Source organism: Oculina patagonica, chromosome 7 (assembly GCF_052425735.1).
Source record: "Oculina patagonica isolate OP01 chromosome 7, crgOcupat, whole genome shotgun sequence".
Classification (NCBI taxonomy): Eukaryota; Metazoa; Cnidaria; class Anthozoa; order Scleractinia; family Oculinidae; genus Oculina; species Oculina patagonica.
Window position 1 is genome coordinate 12,235,167 of NC_135764.1, and position 18,715 is coordinate 12,253,881.

At 38.5% G+C, this 18,715-nt stretch overlaps 1 long non-coding RNA gene across 1 annotated transcript; it reads left to right on the forward strand.

The window, feature by feature from the left end:
• The first annotated feature begins 1,575 nt into the window (after positions 1-1,575).
• LOC144661490 (uncharacterized) lies at positions 1,576-9,973 on the forward strand. The gene is made up of 2 exons (XR_013572286.1): positions 1,576-8,520; positions 9,437-9,973. It is a non-coding gene; the product is annotated as an uncharacterized LOC144661490 (long non-coding RNA).
• Positions 9,974-18,715: the final 8,742 nt, after the last annotated feature.

Below are 18,715 nucleotides of genomic sequence, written 5' to 3' on the forward strand. Positions count from 1 at the left end.
GTGATCCAAATGGATTTCACGTCTTACTTACCGTTTTTTGATCTCTTAAATTACGCACCTTTAGAGGTTTAGCCCATCAGCTCTGGTTTTATGCAAAATCGAGATGTCTTGGGTTTTTCACCGGTTCTCGAATGTAAGATTATTGGGATTTTGTATTTTTGTTAAAAGTTAAAACCGTTCTTATCACGGTTTTATATGATGCACTTTATCTAAGCCGTTTTTATTGCTGTTTAACTCATTGTTTTAACCGTTAACAAGTAAGTTTGTATCACCGGTACGTACGTAGAACACTATCACATGTTTTTAATCTCGGCGTACACGAAGACCAATTGGTCGTGTTATCATCCAAATAAAATTTGAAGTTCATTTTAGTAGAGCGAAGCTTTGGTTTAGTTGGTTTAGTCCACTTTCACGTTTGTACTCTATAACTAGTATTATTTTATCTCAACACGGCGTTCTTGGCCATGTTAATATCGCGAGGGTCCTTAATTACTGAGTCATTATTATATGACTAGCACCGTGAGCGGTCAAGATGAAACGAATCCCGTACTCTGATTGGCTACCCGAGCGGTCAAGATGGAGCCATCTTGACCGCTTTGGATCGCCCGCTGTGTTCCCGCAAGCGAAAAAACTTTTCAGTTCCGTCGACGCTACTACAAAAAGCTTTTCCGTCGTAAACCTGAGCTATGAAACCATTTACCGAAACAAAACAAATATTTTCTGCCTGTTTCTAGCGAAAGAGAGTCCAATTACAAAGAAATAGGTCTTGAAGCGAACGAGAACAAACTAAACTTCAACAGCAAATGTTAACGAGTTTCGTGAATTTTATTTGCCACAACAACCACTGAGCTATTAGCTTAAATACAAAAATTAAAACGCAAAGCGACTTGAAGACATGATATCGGTTTTGTTCGGCGGAAAAGGTAGAGAAGTCAGTGACATACCTGAAGAATAAACAATTCGGCAAACTTGTCGTTTGTGTAAATCTTGATTGAAATCTTGATGGAGAAAGCGGTCGGCACGGCGAACCATTCAGGCACTGTAAGCTTTTAAAACATCTTCTCGCCGAAGCCTCTAACGCTCACGTCGAATAAGGTCGTGTCAAACATTTAAATCAATGATGTAGGAAAGTTCCGTTGAAGCTCTTCCCGTGAATTTATAAGTCCCAAACGCTTTCAACAATCACAATTTCAATATTCAGCTCGTGTCACCGTGTCGGCAGGTTTGCACCACTAAAGCGCCAGAAGCGAGCAAATACTCTGCAAAACGTCCAATAATCAAAAGCTGGCGGTTAGATAGAATGGACATTCTTGTTTTAAGGCTTCAAACTCAACGTCGATTTGCCAATTTTAGTTTCCTTTTGAGGGTTAAAAAGAGGTGAATTTCGCTGTTGTCGGCAATGTCGCGTCGTTTTACTTCGTCTCGATTCATTCAAGAATTTAACAGTCAGTCATTAAACTTTTAATCCAATGAAATGATTTTAGCGTGCGCCGTTGAATGTGCATGCAACTGGCTTCCTTTTCAGTACTCGAAAAAAGTCATATAATAAATCCTTTATTGACCAAGCTTGTTTGGTCAAGATGGCAGGATATTGGCCTCGTTCTTTTTTTGCGTGTTTATGGACCTCGTCTTCGTCTCGGTCCATAAACACGCAAAAAAAAGAACTTGGCCAATATCCTGCCATCTTGACCTCACGCTTGGCCAATAACCCATATATATTGTTTTCATTTATTGTCGAAACCTAAGGTTTTATGGTAATAAATCAATAACAGTTTTGGAGCTAGAAATAGAAACGATTTACAGATTTATAGAATGCCTACCCGGTTCTGTGATGTTTTGCACTTGTCTGCGTGAACAATTCATAATTAAAAACTATTTCAGCGAGTTTGTACGCACTGTTTCCCCCCCTTATCGAGCATGTATTCTTAGTGAAACCTCACAGAGACAATTCGCAGTCCTTAACAGTTTATCAAGCACGTCGTAACAACGTTCCTTCTCAAGTGTAATTTATAACTCGTGAAAATGTCAAACGTTGAGTCCGTTATTTAAGAAAATATTGCTTTGGAGACTGTCCGCTAAAAGCCGAGTGGAACGTTTAAGCGGTGGCTCATGTCTTTTTTCTCGATTTAGAGCAAACCCAAATTAAATTCTTCCAATTATCAATAAACACATTGTTAGGACACTCTGGCGCCCAAAATCGATTAAAACCAAGCTTTGGGAGTCAAAACAATTACAAATGGTATTTTAACATGCATTAACGCTGTGAAAATTTCATTTATTTATTTTATTTATTTTTTCCATGTGTTGTGTTATAACAGTTGATTTGGTTTTACATCAGACTAATCCAATTATCCCCAGTCTAGTCCCTGCTACATCTGTATTTACAAAACAAGGTTTCACAGTCAAGTTAAACTATATAAAAGATAAATAAAATAGGAACAAGGGATTTGAATAACATTTCACCTGTTTGAACATGTTTCTTAAAATATGCACTATGCCTGGGGGATATTTGAAAATAGACGCACACCAGAATGGCAAGTTTTTGTAGTCAATGTAACGATGTTAAGATGAAGGAATGCTTTTGTTTCAAAAGACGGCTACCCGCACGCAAACGCATAAATTTACCACGCCTAACGGGTTTAAATCCGAGCAACATACGCCATTCTTTGTCAGTACTTGAAGAAAGTATTTTGTCGTCGCGCTGTGACTCATTACAAGTTCCAAGGAAAAGGTAGGAGTATCAAACATTTAACATTTTATCATTCACCGAGATCATCTGTTCATTTGGACGTTGAGTGTATAAATACCGTCTCGCAGTTCAAGCCAAAGAGTTACTCGCCATTATTTTCTTAGCTTGGAAAAGGCCAATTTTCTTTCTAGAATGTGCAAAAAATTTCATATGGCTGGCATATAACGTAATACTGGGAAGAATTCTGAAGGTATGTCAGTTAATCGGTGATATTTATGAAGATCGTACAAGGAGGCCATCTCTACTTCTTCCGGAAACACGCAAAGAACCGAAACAAATAACATAAAATCGACGCATCTAAGAGTCCGCATCGCAAGACCTCGCAAAAAATAATTTACCCTCCCTAACAATAAACCATTACATTTTCCACGTTTGCCGCCCGCGACAGGTGTTTAAAGGACTCTCTTCATTTCTTCACCAGTTTCGACATATAGTAGTATCCCTATTTCTCGAACCTCCAAGATAAAATGAAAATTAGTTCAAGAAATCGGGAGTTCCACCAATCGGGGATAAAATTGCAGTTCGACTTTTAGTGAGGACTTCCCCCTTGCACATCCTCCGCTTATCAGCTTATTATTATTCGTATCTGACAACAAGTGATCCAAATGGATTTCACGTCTTACTTACCGTTTTTTGATCTCTTAAATTACGCACCTTTAGAGGTTTAGCCCATCAGCTCTGGTTTTATGCAAAATCGAGATGTCTTGGGTTTTTCACCGGTTCTCGAATGTAAGATTATTGGGATTTTGTATTTTTGTTAAAACCGTTCTTATCACGGTTTTATATGATGCACTTTATCTAAGCCGTTTTTATTGCTGTTTAACTCATTGTTTTAACCGTTAACAATTTAGTTTGTATCACCGGTACGTAGAACACTATCACATGTTTTTAATCTCGGCGTACACGAAGACCAATTGGTCGTGTTATCATCCAAATAAAATTTGAAGTTCATTTTAGTAGAGCGAAGCTTTGGTTTAGTTGGTTTAGTCCACTTTCACGTTTGTACTCTATAACTAGTATTATTTTATCTCAACACGGCGTTCTTGGCCATGTTAATATCGCGAGGGTCCTTAATTACTGTTCATTATTATATGACTAGCTCCGTGAGCGGTCAAGATGAAACGAATCCCGTACTCTGATTGGCTACCCGAGCGGTCAAGATGGAGCCATCTTGACCGCTCGGGATCGCCCGCTGTGTTCCCGCAAGCGAAAAAACTTTTCAGTTCCGTCGACGCTACTACAAAAAGCTTTTCCGTCGTAAACCTGAGCTATGAAACCATTTACCGAAACAAAACAAATATTTTCTGCCTGTTTCTAGCGAAAGAGAGTCCAATTACAAAGAAATAGGTCTTGAAGCGAACGAGAACAAACTAAACTTAAACAGCAAATGTTAACGAGTTTCGTGAATTTTATTTGCCACAACAACCACTGAGCTATTAGCTTAAATACAAAAATTAAAACGCAAAGCGACTTGAAGACATGATATCGGTTTTGTTCGGCGGAAAAGGTAGAGAAGTCAGTGACATACCTGAAGAATAAACAATTCGGCAAACTTGTCGTTTGTGTAAATCTTGATTGAAATCTTGATGGAGAAAGCGGTCGGCACGGCGAACCATTCAGGCACTGTAAGCTTTTAAAACATCTTCTCGCCGAAGCCTCTAACGCTCACTTCGAATAAGGTCGTGTCGAACATTTAAATCAATGATGTAGGAAAGTTCCGTTGAAGCTCTTCCCGTGAATTTATAAGTCCCAAACGCTTTCAACAATCACAATTTCAATATTCAGCTCGTGTCACCGTGTCGGCAGGTTTGCACCACTAAAGCGCCAGAAGCGAGCAAACACTCTGCAAAACGTCCAATAATCAAAAGCTGGCGGTTAGATAAAATGGACATTCTTGTTTTAAGGCTTCAAACTCAACGTCGATTTGCAATTTTAGTATCCTTTTGAGGGTTAAAAAGAGGTGAATTTCGCTGTTGTCGGCAATGTCGCGTCGTTTTACTTCGTCTCGATTCATTCAAGAATTTGACAGTCAGTCATTAAACTTTTAATCCAATGAAATGATTTTAGCGTGCGCCATTGAATGTGCATGCAACTGGCTTCCTTTTCAGTACTCGAAAAAAGTCATATAATAAATCCTTTATTGACCAAGCTTGTTCGGTCAAGATGGCAGGATATTGGCCTCGTTCTTTTTTTGCGTGTTTATGGACCTCGTCTTCGTCTCGGTCCATAAACACGCAAAAAAAAGAACTTGGCCAATATCCTGCCATCTTGACCTCACGCTTGGCCAATAACCCATATATATTGTTTTCATTTATAGTCGAAACCTAAGGTTTTATGGTAATAAATCAATAACAGTTTTGGAGCTAGAAATAGAAACGATTTACAGATTTATAGAATGCCTACCCGGTTCTGTGATGTTTTGCACTTGTCTGCGTGAACAATTCATAATTAAAAACTATTTCAGCGAGTTTGTACGCACTGTTTCCCCCCTTATCGAGCATGTATTCTTAGTGAAACCTCACAGAGACAATTCGCAGTCCTTAACAGTTTATCAAGCACGTCGTAACAACGTTCCTTCTCAAGTGTAATTTATAACTCGTGAAAAGTCAAACGTTGAGTCCGTTATTTAAGAAAATATTGCTTTGGAGACTGTCCGCTAAAAGCCGAGTGGAACGTTTAAGCGGTGGCTCATGTCTTTTTTCTCGATTTAGAGCAAACCCAAATTAAATTCTTCCAATTATCAATAAACACATTGTTAGGACACTCTGGCGCCCAAAATCGATTAAAACCAAGCTTTGGGAGTCAAAACAATTACAAATGGTATTTTAACATGCATTAACGCTGTGAAAATTTCATTTATTTATTTTATTTATTTTTTCCATGTGTTGTGTTATAACAGTTGATTTGGTTTTACATCAGACTAGTCCAATCTAATTATCCCCAGTCTAGTCCCTGCTACATCTGTATTTACAAAACAAGGTTTCACAGTCAAGTTAAACTATATAAAAGATAAATAAAATAGGAACAAGGGATTTGAATAACATTTCACCTGTTTGAACATGTTTCTTAAAATATGCACTATGCCTGGGAGATATTTGAAAATAGACGCACACCAGAATGGCAAGTTTTTGTAGTCAATGTAACGATGTTAAGATGAAGGAATGCTTTTGTTTCAAAAGACGGCTACCCGCACGCAAACGCATAAATTTACCACGCCTAACGGGTTTAAATCCGAGCAACATACGCCATTCTTTGTCAGTACTTGAAGAAAGTATTTTGTCGTCGCGCTGTGACTCATTACAAGTTCCAAGGAAAAGGTAGGAGTATCAAACATTTAACATTTTATCATTCACCGAGATCATCTGTTCATTTGGGTATTCTCTCTCTGAGGTATTCTCTCGGCTAATCACTTTTCCTACCTTAGCGGCTCCAGGACACCCTGATTCGCTTAATAATAATAATAAAAAGAAAAAGAAACTGGCCAATTTATTTTACTTTAATCGCGTTGTAATATTCCTTTACAAGAGAGGATGATCTCTCTTATCCATTATTGCCCATATTAGTTTTTTTATAAAATGTTTCTTTGAGTAAAAACTGGTTAGCTTTCTAATCCGCACTCAGTAGTCATCAGTTATTATCTCCAATAGCTGCGCGGAGCGACGGCCGGAAACGATGAGAGGAGGCTGTATTCACAGGCTAACTAAGTTAAAGTGAGCATTTACGAATGGCTTAACTGAATTTTAACCAATAAGTACATTTAACACCACAGCTTTGGCAGTCAAAGTTTTAGGTATTTTTCCAAGTAACACATTCATAATTTCCCTGATATTCCATAACTCTACCACACTGATCATCCTAAGGCAATCGTTATACAATGATTCCAAACTAAACTCTTCGCGATTTTCAGTTACTCCGAATCGAAGAAACACGCAAAGAACCGAAACAAATAACATAAAATCGACGCATCTAAGAGTCCGCATCGCAAGACCTCGCAAAAAATAATTTACCCTCCCTAACAATAAACCATTACATTTTCCACGTTTGCCGCCCGCGACAGGTGTTTAAAGGACTCTCTTCATTTCTTCACCAGTTTCGACATATAGTAGTATCCCTATCTCTCGAACCTCCAAGATAAAATGAAAATTAGTTCAAGAAATCGGGAGTTCCACCAATCGGGGATAAAATTGCAGTTCGACTTTTAGTGAGGACTTCCCCCTTGCACATCCTCCGCTTATCAGCTTATTATTATTCGTATCTGACAACAAGTGATCCAAATGGATTTCACGTCTTACTTACCGTTTTTTGATCTCTTAAATTACGCACCTTTAGAGGTTTAGCCCATCAGCTCTGGTTTTATGCAAAATCGAGATGTCTTGGGTTTTTCACCGGTTCTCGAATGTAAGATTATTGGGATTTTGTATTTTTGTTAAAACCGTTCTTATCACGGTTTTATATGATGCACTTTATCTAAGCCGTTTTTATTGCTGTTTAACTCATAGTTTTAACCGTTAACAATTTAGTTTGTATCACCGGTACGTAGAACACTATCACATGTTTTTAATCTCGGCGTACACGAAGACCAATTGGTCGTGTTATCATCCAAATAAAATTTGAAGTTCATTTTAGTAGAGCGAAGCTTTGGTTTAGTTGGTTTAGTCCACTTTCACGTTTGTACTCTATAACTAGTATTCTTTTATCTCAACACGGCGTTCTTGGCCATGTTAATATCGCGAGGGTCCTTAATTACTGTTCAATATTGTTTTCATTTATAGTCGAAACCTAAGGTTTTATGGTAATAAATCAATAACAGTTTTGGAGCTAGAAATAGAAACGATTTACAGATTTATAGAATGCCTACCCGGTTCTGTGATGTTTTGCACTTGTCTGCGTGAACAATTCATAATTAAAAACTATTTCAGCGAGTTTGTACGCACTGTTTCCCCCTTATCGAGCATGTATTCTTAGTGAAACCTCACAGAGACAATTCGCAGTCCTTAACAGTTTATCAAGCACGTCGTAACAACGTTCCTTCTCAAGTGTAATTAATAACTCGTGAAAAGTCAAACGTTGAGTCCGTTATTTAAGAAAATATTGCTTTGGAGACTGTCCGCTAAAAGCCGAGTGGAACGTTTAAGCGGTGGCTCATGTCTTTTTTCTCGATTTAGAGCAAACCCAAATTAAATTCTTCCAATTATCAATAAACACATTGTTAGGACACTCTGGCGCCCAAAATCGATTAAAACCAAGCTTTGGGAGTCAAAACAATTACAAATGGTATTTTAACATGCATTAACGCTGTGAAAATTTCATTTATTTATTTTATTTATTTTTTCCATGTGTTGTGTTATAACAGTTGATTTGGTTTTACATCAGACTAGTCCAATCCAATTATCCCCAGTCTAGTCCCTGCTACATCTGTATTTACAAAACAAGGTTTCACAGTCAAGTTAAACTATATAAAAGATAAATAAAATAGGAACAAGGGATTTGAATAACATTTCACCTGTTTGAACATGTTTCTTAAAATATGCACTATGCCTGGGAGATATTTGAAAATAGACGCACACCAGAATGGCAAGTTTTTGTAGTCAATGTAACGATGTTAAGATGAAGGAATGCTTTTGTTTCAAAAGACGGCTACCCGCACGCAAACGCATAAATTTACCACGCCTAACGGGTTTAAATCCGAGCAACATACGCCATTCTTTGTCAGTACTTGAAGAAAGTATTTTGTCGTCGCGCTGTGACTCATTACAAGTTCCAAGGAAAAGGTAGGAGTATCAAACATTTAACATTTTATCATTCACCGAGATCATCTGTTCATTTGGACGTTGAGTGTATAAATACCGTCTCGCAGTTCAAGCCAAACGGAGTTACTCGCCATTATTTTCTTAGCTTGGAAAAGGCCAATTTTCTTTCTAGAATGTGCAAAAAATTTCATATGGCTGGCATATAACATAATACTGGGAAGAATTCTGAAGGTATTTCAGTTAATCGGTGATATTTATGAAGATCGTACAAGGAGGCCATCTCTACTTCTTCCGGTTGTATTGGAGATAGTAGTAGTAGTAGTAGTAGTAGTAGTAGTAGTAGTAGTAGTAGTAGTGTAGTAGTAGTAGTGTGAGGAGAGAGAGGGAGAGAGTAGTAGTAGTAGAGCAGCAGCAGCAGCAGTAGTAGTAGTAGTAGTAGTAGTAGTAGTAACCTTTATTTTAACACGATAAAAATTTAAAGCTGAGTAGCTTGTGGGGTCGTGTATAAAATAGGCTAGAAATGAATTAAAATACTTAAAAATATATAAAACACAATAAAAAAGTCCTGTAATATAAAAATCAATCATATATAAAATTCCCATCTCTGCGATCAAACCAAAAGGTTAATTTTGCGCATTGCAGGTGGAATTATATATTTCGTATACTCTGCGTTTACAGTTGATGATAGTTTACACTGTTTTTTTTTTTTAGAACTCTTGCTTAGCTTGGTCGTTTCTCAAATCGACTTAAGTGCCATAGTTATAATTCGGCCCAATACTATACGTAAACACAAGGCGCCCGTGTCTCTTTCTTTTCTTTCTTTTCAATTTTGGCGCTACCATAACGCCTGCAAGGTATGATGACTGCGCGCGGCTCTTAAATAACCCATCAGGTTGCCTGACATATTCACTTGTCAATACTGTCTTTCGTTTCATAGGACGTTCCAGAAGAAATGGCGGCGAAAGAGATCTTTCAAATTTTCATGGTAGTGAGCTTGATTGCCTTTGTACTTAGCCACGGCAGATCGATAGACCCTGCCAGCAGAAACTCCGCGGGAGGCCATGTGACCAGAGGGGCTGCCACCAGAGCAATCCAAGGAAACTGCAAAGCCACAGGAGTGTTTGCCAATGTTGCTAACATAGACGAGTGGTGTCGTGTTAACTGTGAAACAGGATATTGTCCTGCTACCTACTGTGAATGTTCTTGAAATTGTGATTGAAGCGTGCGCCCAGTAGTAAATTGATATTTGTCTTGCCTTTAAAAAGTGTGATTGTGTGAAAGTTAGCTTTTTCTTCTTGTAAAAGTTAATTTAAAAGTTTAATTTTTGATTCAGTAGAGGTTGTCATGAGCAATGTCAGCAATGAATCTGTAAAATTGTGATAAACAAGGATTGATAACTATGCGTACTAGAATAACACAGGATTATAATTACCTTAGGAGAATGTCCAATAAAAATGGCGATCCGGCAGAGTTACCTAACTTCTTACTTTTTTATTGAACGAAAAAAACGAACGAACGAACAAAGGTGCGGGCGAGAGAGTGAGCGAACAAACAAACCAACGTACTAACTATGGATGATCGACCGATTGACCGACCGGCAACCGGCCAAACGAACGACCGACCAAACGAACGACCGACCGACCGACCGACAGACCGACCGACCGACCGACCGACCGACCGACCGAACGAACGAAGAACGAACGAACGAACGAACGAACGAACGAACGAACGAACGAACGAACGAACGAACGAACGAACGAACGAACGAACGAACGAACGAACGAACGACCGACCGACCGACCGACCGACCCAGAACGAACGAAAGAACATTGAGTGGAAAAATAAACTATTTTCCGGCTTCCTCGCAACACTTATCCCACGCTATATTCACACTGAAAGCCGAAGAAAGGTTGCCATAGTTACAAGGTTTTTTTTCGAAAAGAGATTTTACCCTGCTGTGTAAACCTACAGTGGCCAATAGGTCTTATCACGGTTTTCGACGCTATCTTGACGAGTAGACAAAGCTGGTAGAAATTACAGTATTTGTATCATGGAAATCCGACGGCAAATATCTTTTTACAAAAATTGAGTTCTGGACAACAGTTAAGAATTGTAAAGTAAAGATACTTGGCAAAAGTTATTCGCCAAGTTTGAAGGGTGCAGTTGGGCTAGAAAGCGTTCAGTTACGTTTTTAATTTCCCATAAATTTGTCTTATGACAGGAGGGGCTAGAAAGCATTTAATTTCCCATAAATTTGTCTATATTTTTTCCCGCGAAACGCGTCAACCCACCAAACCGGAACGTAAATCTGCAGAGAAAATTGTGATCGAACGAATATATATTCACCTTTGTTAGTTAAATTTCAGTGAGAATGATTCTATTTCCACTCCTTCCAACGGCATGTACAATGTGTTACAATTTGATTATCATGTGAAACTTGAGTTGGAACGCCGTAGGTCGGGGGAGGGGGGTGGGAATTAATTGAGTTGTTGTAAAAAGAACTGATGGAGTTCCTAACCTTTATAAAAACGAACAAAGTCAAAAAAGAAATATGTTTTTCATCTGGGTTACAGTGAACGATGACGTAACTACATAAAAGGAAGACCAAATAAATTTACATTGTTAACGTCATGCACTTGGGGCGGTAGGAACAGCTATAATTATCATTTCATCGGGCATTGTGGCGTATTTTGCGGGCTAAAATGGAGAATTCAGCGGGCTAAAATGTATTTTAGCCCGCTGCTGTGGACTAATCAGAAACAGGAAAATAACGAAGCCAGCCAATCAGAACTGAAAACCATTGAACTGTTCGCGCCGTTTTCTTACTGGCTTGCAAATGCTGGCATCGCTTTAAGCTCTTTGAGTCGAGACGCTTCCATCTGCAATTGCAAACTGTTTTAAGTTTTATAACGACAAAATTGTTGAAGAACTTTAATTGCAATAATACTTACGGCTGTAACGGAAGCACTTGCCTCCTCTGGAAACTGTCCTGTAACATCATCGCTCTAAGTGCCAGAGAAAATCAAAATAAATACCAATATTAGTGCGTACAGATCGTGCACTAAACATAGCCAAATAACCATGACCGCGACATACAATCGACAAACAAACTTGTTTCAAACGAGCAATTCAAGAGTCGACATCGAAAAATGGATTCGATTCTCAAGCCTTTCGTGACGCGCGGTAAGTCACGGGCGTAGTTGCGCCGCAGACAGCTACGGAACACATGACTGACACTGAATTACACGTTTACTAACTCACCGAATTATCGAGCAACGATTTGCCAGAAGTTTTCTCCTCTTCTGAAAGCCGTTTTTTCTATGAACAAAAAGATTTATGGCATTAGTATGTTTATATATAAATTTATAAATTAATTTGCAACAGTTAGCAAAAATTGGACGATCGCACGCCGTGAACTTACGGAAATATGGATTAACGCGGAGCAGCTGTCTTCAGTTTCAAGTGGTAATTTCTTCTATTAAAAAAAAAAAACAGAAACGTTATTGAGACCTACTGGGGTGCGGTCAAGCACCGGAGCCTAATGCCGGTAACATACTGGACGAACGAGTATTAATTGATAGTAAATAATTGTAAATATTGTAAACAATTGTAGTAGGTAAATATAAATATTTGGCCATCCTAAGACTGAAATGACTTTGTTTCTTTTTGAATAATCGGCGATTCCACTGGAATGTATCTTTTCAATAGGGCATAATGGAAGCAATTAGTTGGCTGCAGTTCAGCATTGGATGTTCTCATTATTTTGGAGATATGTTTACGAAATATAATAGCACAAAGCACAGGTAGTTTGGACTAAAGGTTTAATTTAGTCGATTAAATGATCAACCAATTTAAAGTTATGACCGGTTATCAAGCAGCTAACCAAGTCAAGAGTCAAGAGCTGAGTCAAGCTGTTTGATAAAAGTCAAATCTGTCTATCGCGGACTTCAGGTTGCTATTGGATCGCACGGGAGTCCACACTTTTCGTAGAATTTCTATGTAATAACTTATTTCACAGGCGGCCCAAGCGCACTATGTGAATTATTCAAATAAAGTATAAGCGAAAGTGACCCTTACCTTTGAGCGGTGTTGTGTTACAAAGATGCGATTTATTAGGTTTTGTATGGGAACTCAACGATTTTGTTTCAAAAGGAATAATATGTAATGTTCTGCTAATAAAATCGACTACCGTAACCTTATTGCCTTGTTGTATTCTTTGTTGTTCGCCCGCTTCTCGGGCCATTTTGAAGCGTTTTCGGTGAGTTAGCCCCCCAGGGGGGACTCCGGTTTGTAAATGACGGGGGTGATCGAATGGAGGCAAAACTCAGGACCCAAAAAAATCCCTAAGTCTTCCAACATTACCCAAAAAAATCCCGAACCAAAAATAACCCCCCAAAAAATCCCTTGTCAAATTAAATTACCTCTAAATTGCCAGGAGGGCTATAACATAACACAAAGAACGCTCGTTTTGTTTTATATTCATCATACCATACATATGCCAAGGCCGCGCCAAGGCACTTTAGTTCGTTTTTAATACCCAAAAAAATCCCCTATCTAAATCAAGTCACCCAAAAAAATACTTGCCAAATTTTCTAACCCAAAAAAATCCCGGAATCGAAAATTTCAAACCCAAAAAAATCCTTCGATCATCCCCGTCATTAACAAGCCGGAGTACCCCCCCCCCCCCCTGGGGTTAGCCCTTATAAATCGCATCTTTGTAACACAACACCGCTCAAAGGTAAGGGTCACGTTCGCTTATACTTTATGAACAAGAACATTGAGAAGCTTGAGAAGCTTAAAATCGGGCGCTTTGCCTTGAAAGGCAGGGTTCAGTACAGCAGAAACCACGAAGCAGTTACTTAAGTAGCACTCAGTCCGACTGTGTTTGTCACAGGGCTTGCATGAGCTGTATTAGTGTGCATAATATAATATCTAGAACGTTGTCGAGATTGCATTATTACTTAATGACATGATGGTTTCAATTTATAAATGTATCTCACACAATACAACTAAACGATTGAAGTAGACGACTAGACAATGTAAAGTTTTAAGACTTAGCAAAGTGCAGTGTACTGGTAATACTGTAAGGTGCGGTTTCACCTGAAGGTCGTGTGCTTTTCGGTATTTTCCAGGCATTGCACTTTGATGGGACAGTACTACAACCGTTTACCGGGGAACTACTATTGTCAAGAAAATGATCACAACTTGTTGATGAATGATTGAACATTTGTTTCATACCATTACTGTAATAGCAATTGATGAAGGCTTTTAGTCCTGAACCAAAGTATAAGGACTGGGAAATACTGAAACCCATTATCAGCCACCTTAAACGGAAATATCTTGTTGGTGTTTCAAGGAATCCAAGGAAACTTCACTCATCCCATGTATCTATGTATTGCGGTATTTTGTAATTTTTTGAGTGATTTTTGGGGATGTTTGGCAGGTGATAGTTTTTTTAAAAGAATTAGTAAAATTTAGACAACTAAGAAATATTGAAAATTTAATGTGAATTTTACATTGGAATTTGAAGTTAGAAATTGGCAGACGGACACCAAACAGCCCCGTGACATCCTGGAGTGTTTTTGCATGGGGGTCAACTGTGTGATGATGTTTCCATTTTTTTCTTCAATCCCCACTGATAAAGAACTGTTGTTGGTGTTATGTTGGTGTTATCACATGTCAAGCCTTTAACAAGGTATGAAAGAACACAAGGATTTAAATTATTCTGGTGCTCAATTTTTGCGTAACTAAAATTAATGTTACTCAAATTCCTGATGGATTCTGTCTTAAACTGTTACGAGCTTAGTATTTCCAAATTATTGCATGTCAATGTAAGGCAAGACAAGACATGCCTTGGTTCTTATGTAATTCTCTTAAAAACACATACGATATTGACTATAATTTTGTCTGTGCTATGGCAATTCACAGTGGGGTGGTCTTGATGTGTCTTTAACTTGTAGACTGGACTGGACTAGTAAAACGCGGACTAGTAAAACGCGGACTTGTAAAACGCCTCTAGACACTTCGAATTCCTTGGCCACAATCATCTTACGGCTCTCTTCAATACATAATGTCTCAAAAAAACAGTAACCTCAGAAAGAAGTCAGAAGCAAATAAGGTCGAAAGACCGAATTTAAACATTTAACGGCAAATATTCTAATGTCACGAACGTAGGAGTCGTGTAGGCCCGTCACCTTTATTTACGATTGACTGTTGATTTCTGGACGGGCCCCGTTCTACCTCGTGCGAGCAATACAAACGACTGCACTCAACAGACGTCAAGTAGTGGAAAGAATGAAACATATGCACACAACTCATAGCATCAATCCCGTTGTTTTAGTAGGGGTTTGCAGAACGAACATGTGCTATACTGCAAAAACATCTCCACGCTAAAACAGACCATAGAGTGCTCAAAAAAGCTAGAAATATGCCGTCGATGAAACACACAAGAGCTTGAAACACAAATTGTTTCGCTCGCTAAACCGTTTAGTTTTATCCGATTTACAAGCGCTTGTTTTACAAGTCCGCGTTCTACAAGTCCGTGCTTAACAAGCCCTCGTTTTACAAGTCCTCGTTTTACAAGTCCGCGTTTTACTAGTCCTCGTTTACAAGTCCGCGTTTTACTAGTCCGCGTTTTACTAGTCCGCCTTTTACAAGTCCGCGTTTTACCTGAGTCCGCGTTTTACTAGTCCGCGTTTTACAAGTCCGCGTTTTACTAGTCCGCGTTATACTAGTCCGCGTTTTACAAGTCCGCGTTTTACTAGTCCGCGTTTTACTAGTCCAGTCCAGTCCTCAAAATACAGTATGCCAAAACTCCCCGCCCTCTAAAGATAAGTCCTTGACGGTTCTTGTCGTTTTTCGGTGCCTACTCATCTTCGGCATCTTTCTCATCCACCTCTCGTTCTGTCCTGTGTCTGTCATCACACGAAAGAAAAGCTGATTCTCAAAAAATCTGCCACAAAAGGAAATTGACAAAAACAATATGAAAACCATATATCGAAAGTTTCTTATTCTAAAATTTTATCATACGTCTTAATTCAGAGCTACAAAGAAGTTCCTCCTTTTGAGTTATTGATACTGTTCTTACAGTACCTCTTTCCACTAGCGAAATTTTACAAAATTCCTTCGCGGCGAAAAGGTAGCGCGAATCCAGAACAGACTCCAATCGAGAGTGGGTTAATTCTAGATTACTATTAATTAACTACTACAACATTCATTTTTAAAATAGTTTCCCAAGCCGACTAAGCTAACTAAACGTCGAGTGTATCTTTCAGTAAACAAAACATGCCGTTATGACGCCGGAAATCCAGCTCACGCATACTATACCCCGTGACTCACGCAAACCTCCGACTTACGTGCTATAATACTACAGTCATTCCTTTCTAAACATTTTTTTTGACCACCACCGTACCTTTCTACCCAAAAAACTCATGAAACCGCCCGGTTTTAACCTGTTTTAACCTTTCAAAAATTAGAGCGTTCGAAACTAAATAAGATCCGTAATCACAAACAACATACAGCCGTTTACCAGCACTCTTTAAAACTCCTGAAACCCGGCCTTCAAAATCAGGCAAAATAAATCTTTGAAATAACCTTTATCAATGTTTCTTATTTTTTATTCAGTTCTATAAAATGCCTTTCATACACTACTGTCAAACAAAAATTTCAATTTCCTCAAAGTTTCAAGACAAAAGAATAACAAATATTTCGTGCACAATGTAATTTGATTAAGCCAATATTATCACGTCTAAAAATACTTCAAGCAATTCAGTGAAAACCCGTTTTTTTTTCCGTATCAACGAAAACCACTTTCGAATAATCAATACATGAAAATAACAATAAGATCAAAAGGAAGAAAGGAACCTTTCTAATTATTTGAAGACTTTCAAAGCCGCGATATTATGCATCCAATCCGCGATAAAATTTAATTACAACAAAATCCAAGTTCTCATTTTGAATTCCATTTTTTTCAGTTGATACCTTTATCCAACTTGTGAAAAATTCCATTCAAGTTCCTATTAATACTGTACATTCCCAATGTTTTGCTCAGGTCTTCAGAAGCGTCTTACTAACCAAATCTAAAATAATTCCAAAACATGCTGTACAAACATTCTACTCTTTGTGACAAACGACTTGACGACCAATTGTTCAGAAATGAAAATCGACACAGTTCTTGCTAAATAAAAAAAAAGTTTTATGGCGGAGTCAGGCTCAAAAAATATACCGCAAGATCACACCCCCATTCATAGTCAGAAACCAGCAAACCATCTAGTTTGCTAAAAAAAAAAACACTGCGTGACATCAATGACGTTACCTTTTTCATTTACAAAAATAACTTTAACTTGTCAAAGTAAGTGCAATTTCACAATGGTGAATATCAGTACAGTATGGGGCCCAGTTCTCGGCCGGGTCCAGTTCTCGGCCACTTTGTGTTTAACGCGTTTTTTCACACTCCAGTTGAATCAAAAGAAAAAGGTATTTCCTTCAAACGATAGACTGGTTCATGTGCTTAAAGTATCTTGAGTTTGATCGTTCAATTCGATATAGAAAGCTCACACGTCGAGTTTACGCGGAGGTAGGTGAATTTGCATTCCCGAAAAAGTTGTTTGTTTACGGCTCCAAATTCATGGATGTAGTTAAATTCGTATTTTATCCAAAAGCCCCCACATTTAATTTATCTAAAATGCCGGGAAATGCATTCATCTAAAGCAAACTAAATTTTTATTTCCCAAACGTTCAGTGCTGTTGCTATCGGATAGATTGAAATATCTATCCGAATTACTATCACTCATTTGAAATATCGTTGACTGTTGGACTACTGAAATCAACCTTTAATTACTATAAATAACCCAGAAATCCAACGATTTTGCCTGAGCTACCGTGAACTCAACGGTGTATAAAAAAAATAAAACAAAACGGCGAAGTAATTAAACAGTGGCTGATAAATGTTTAAATTGCGGACAACGCTATCCACCGTATAAATCACTATCCAAGTGGATAGCGAAGTTTTTTTTTTGTTAAACAGTTGTCCACTGGATAGCGATTTATCCGGTGGATAGCCTTCTCCACCCTTTGAACAACTGGGACCTCTCCTCTCTCTCTCTTCCCAACTCCCCTTCCCTCCCCTTTCGACGCCTGCTACGCAGGCTAGATTTTTGGTGAAATATCCTCACTTCCAAACAACCGGGAAAGCCTTGGGCACCAATTAGAGCAGTTTTCAATTGAGTATCGTAAAACCAAAACCAAAGTTATTACTCTGGCCAATCACAAAGGGCACAGACAAACCTGTGAACCAATCGAAACTCAAAGCAATTACATGTAGCCGGCACGAAGCGCGGGAAAACGTGCGCGAGCGAGTCACGATTGGTTTTGGTTTTAGTTCTGATTGGCTGAGAAAGTGGCGCGAGATTTTTAAGCCAATCACTAAGCGTAGCAATGCAAAACCAAAGCAATCGCAATTTACTTTCGACACTCAAGTAATCAAAGGCCCTCTGGGCTTATTGTCTTGTGACTCTTTTCAGAGTTTAATTTATTTGAAAATAGACCGCTTTTCACGTCTATTTATTGCTTGTAAAGATATCGAAAATTAAAAGGCGTGCATCTAACATAAAGAAACATTTAGACTCCTCACCCCTAAAATTTAAACTAAAACTAAAGCTACTTTTGTCGCTCGATAAAAGTTGTGACATTCACAACACGATATACGAAACTCTTTATTCACTTGTCAATTCAGAAACCTTTGTCGTGAATGCTTGCGCTGAACTTCACGATTTCACAGTTAAAGATAAAAACAAAGGTTTATTCCAACTACAAAAGGTTCTCACGCGAAAGGCTTAAAATCCAACTAAAAAATATATATAAGATTTGGGACCTGAAAGACAACAACACCGAATTTTCGATCATGTGGTCCATTGTCACGAGAGCAAGCGCTTACAGCGGAAACCCGTCACGCTGCAATTTGTTTCTGACGGAGAAGCTCTGCATACTATCAGCTGACAGATCCACCTTCTTGAACAAAAGATCTGAGCTTGTTACCAAGTGCAGGCACGAAAACAAGTACTACACGGCCAATCAGAGACAGGATCGTTCCAACCGTCCTCCATGAACGTAGTTTAAATTGTATTTCACCGCATCTAACGACACAGTCTGATGATCGCTTCGTGCGTGAAACTCTGAGTAACTGTCTGTGAAGTTTCTATCTTTAATTATTGTATAA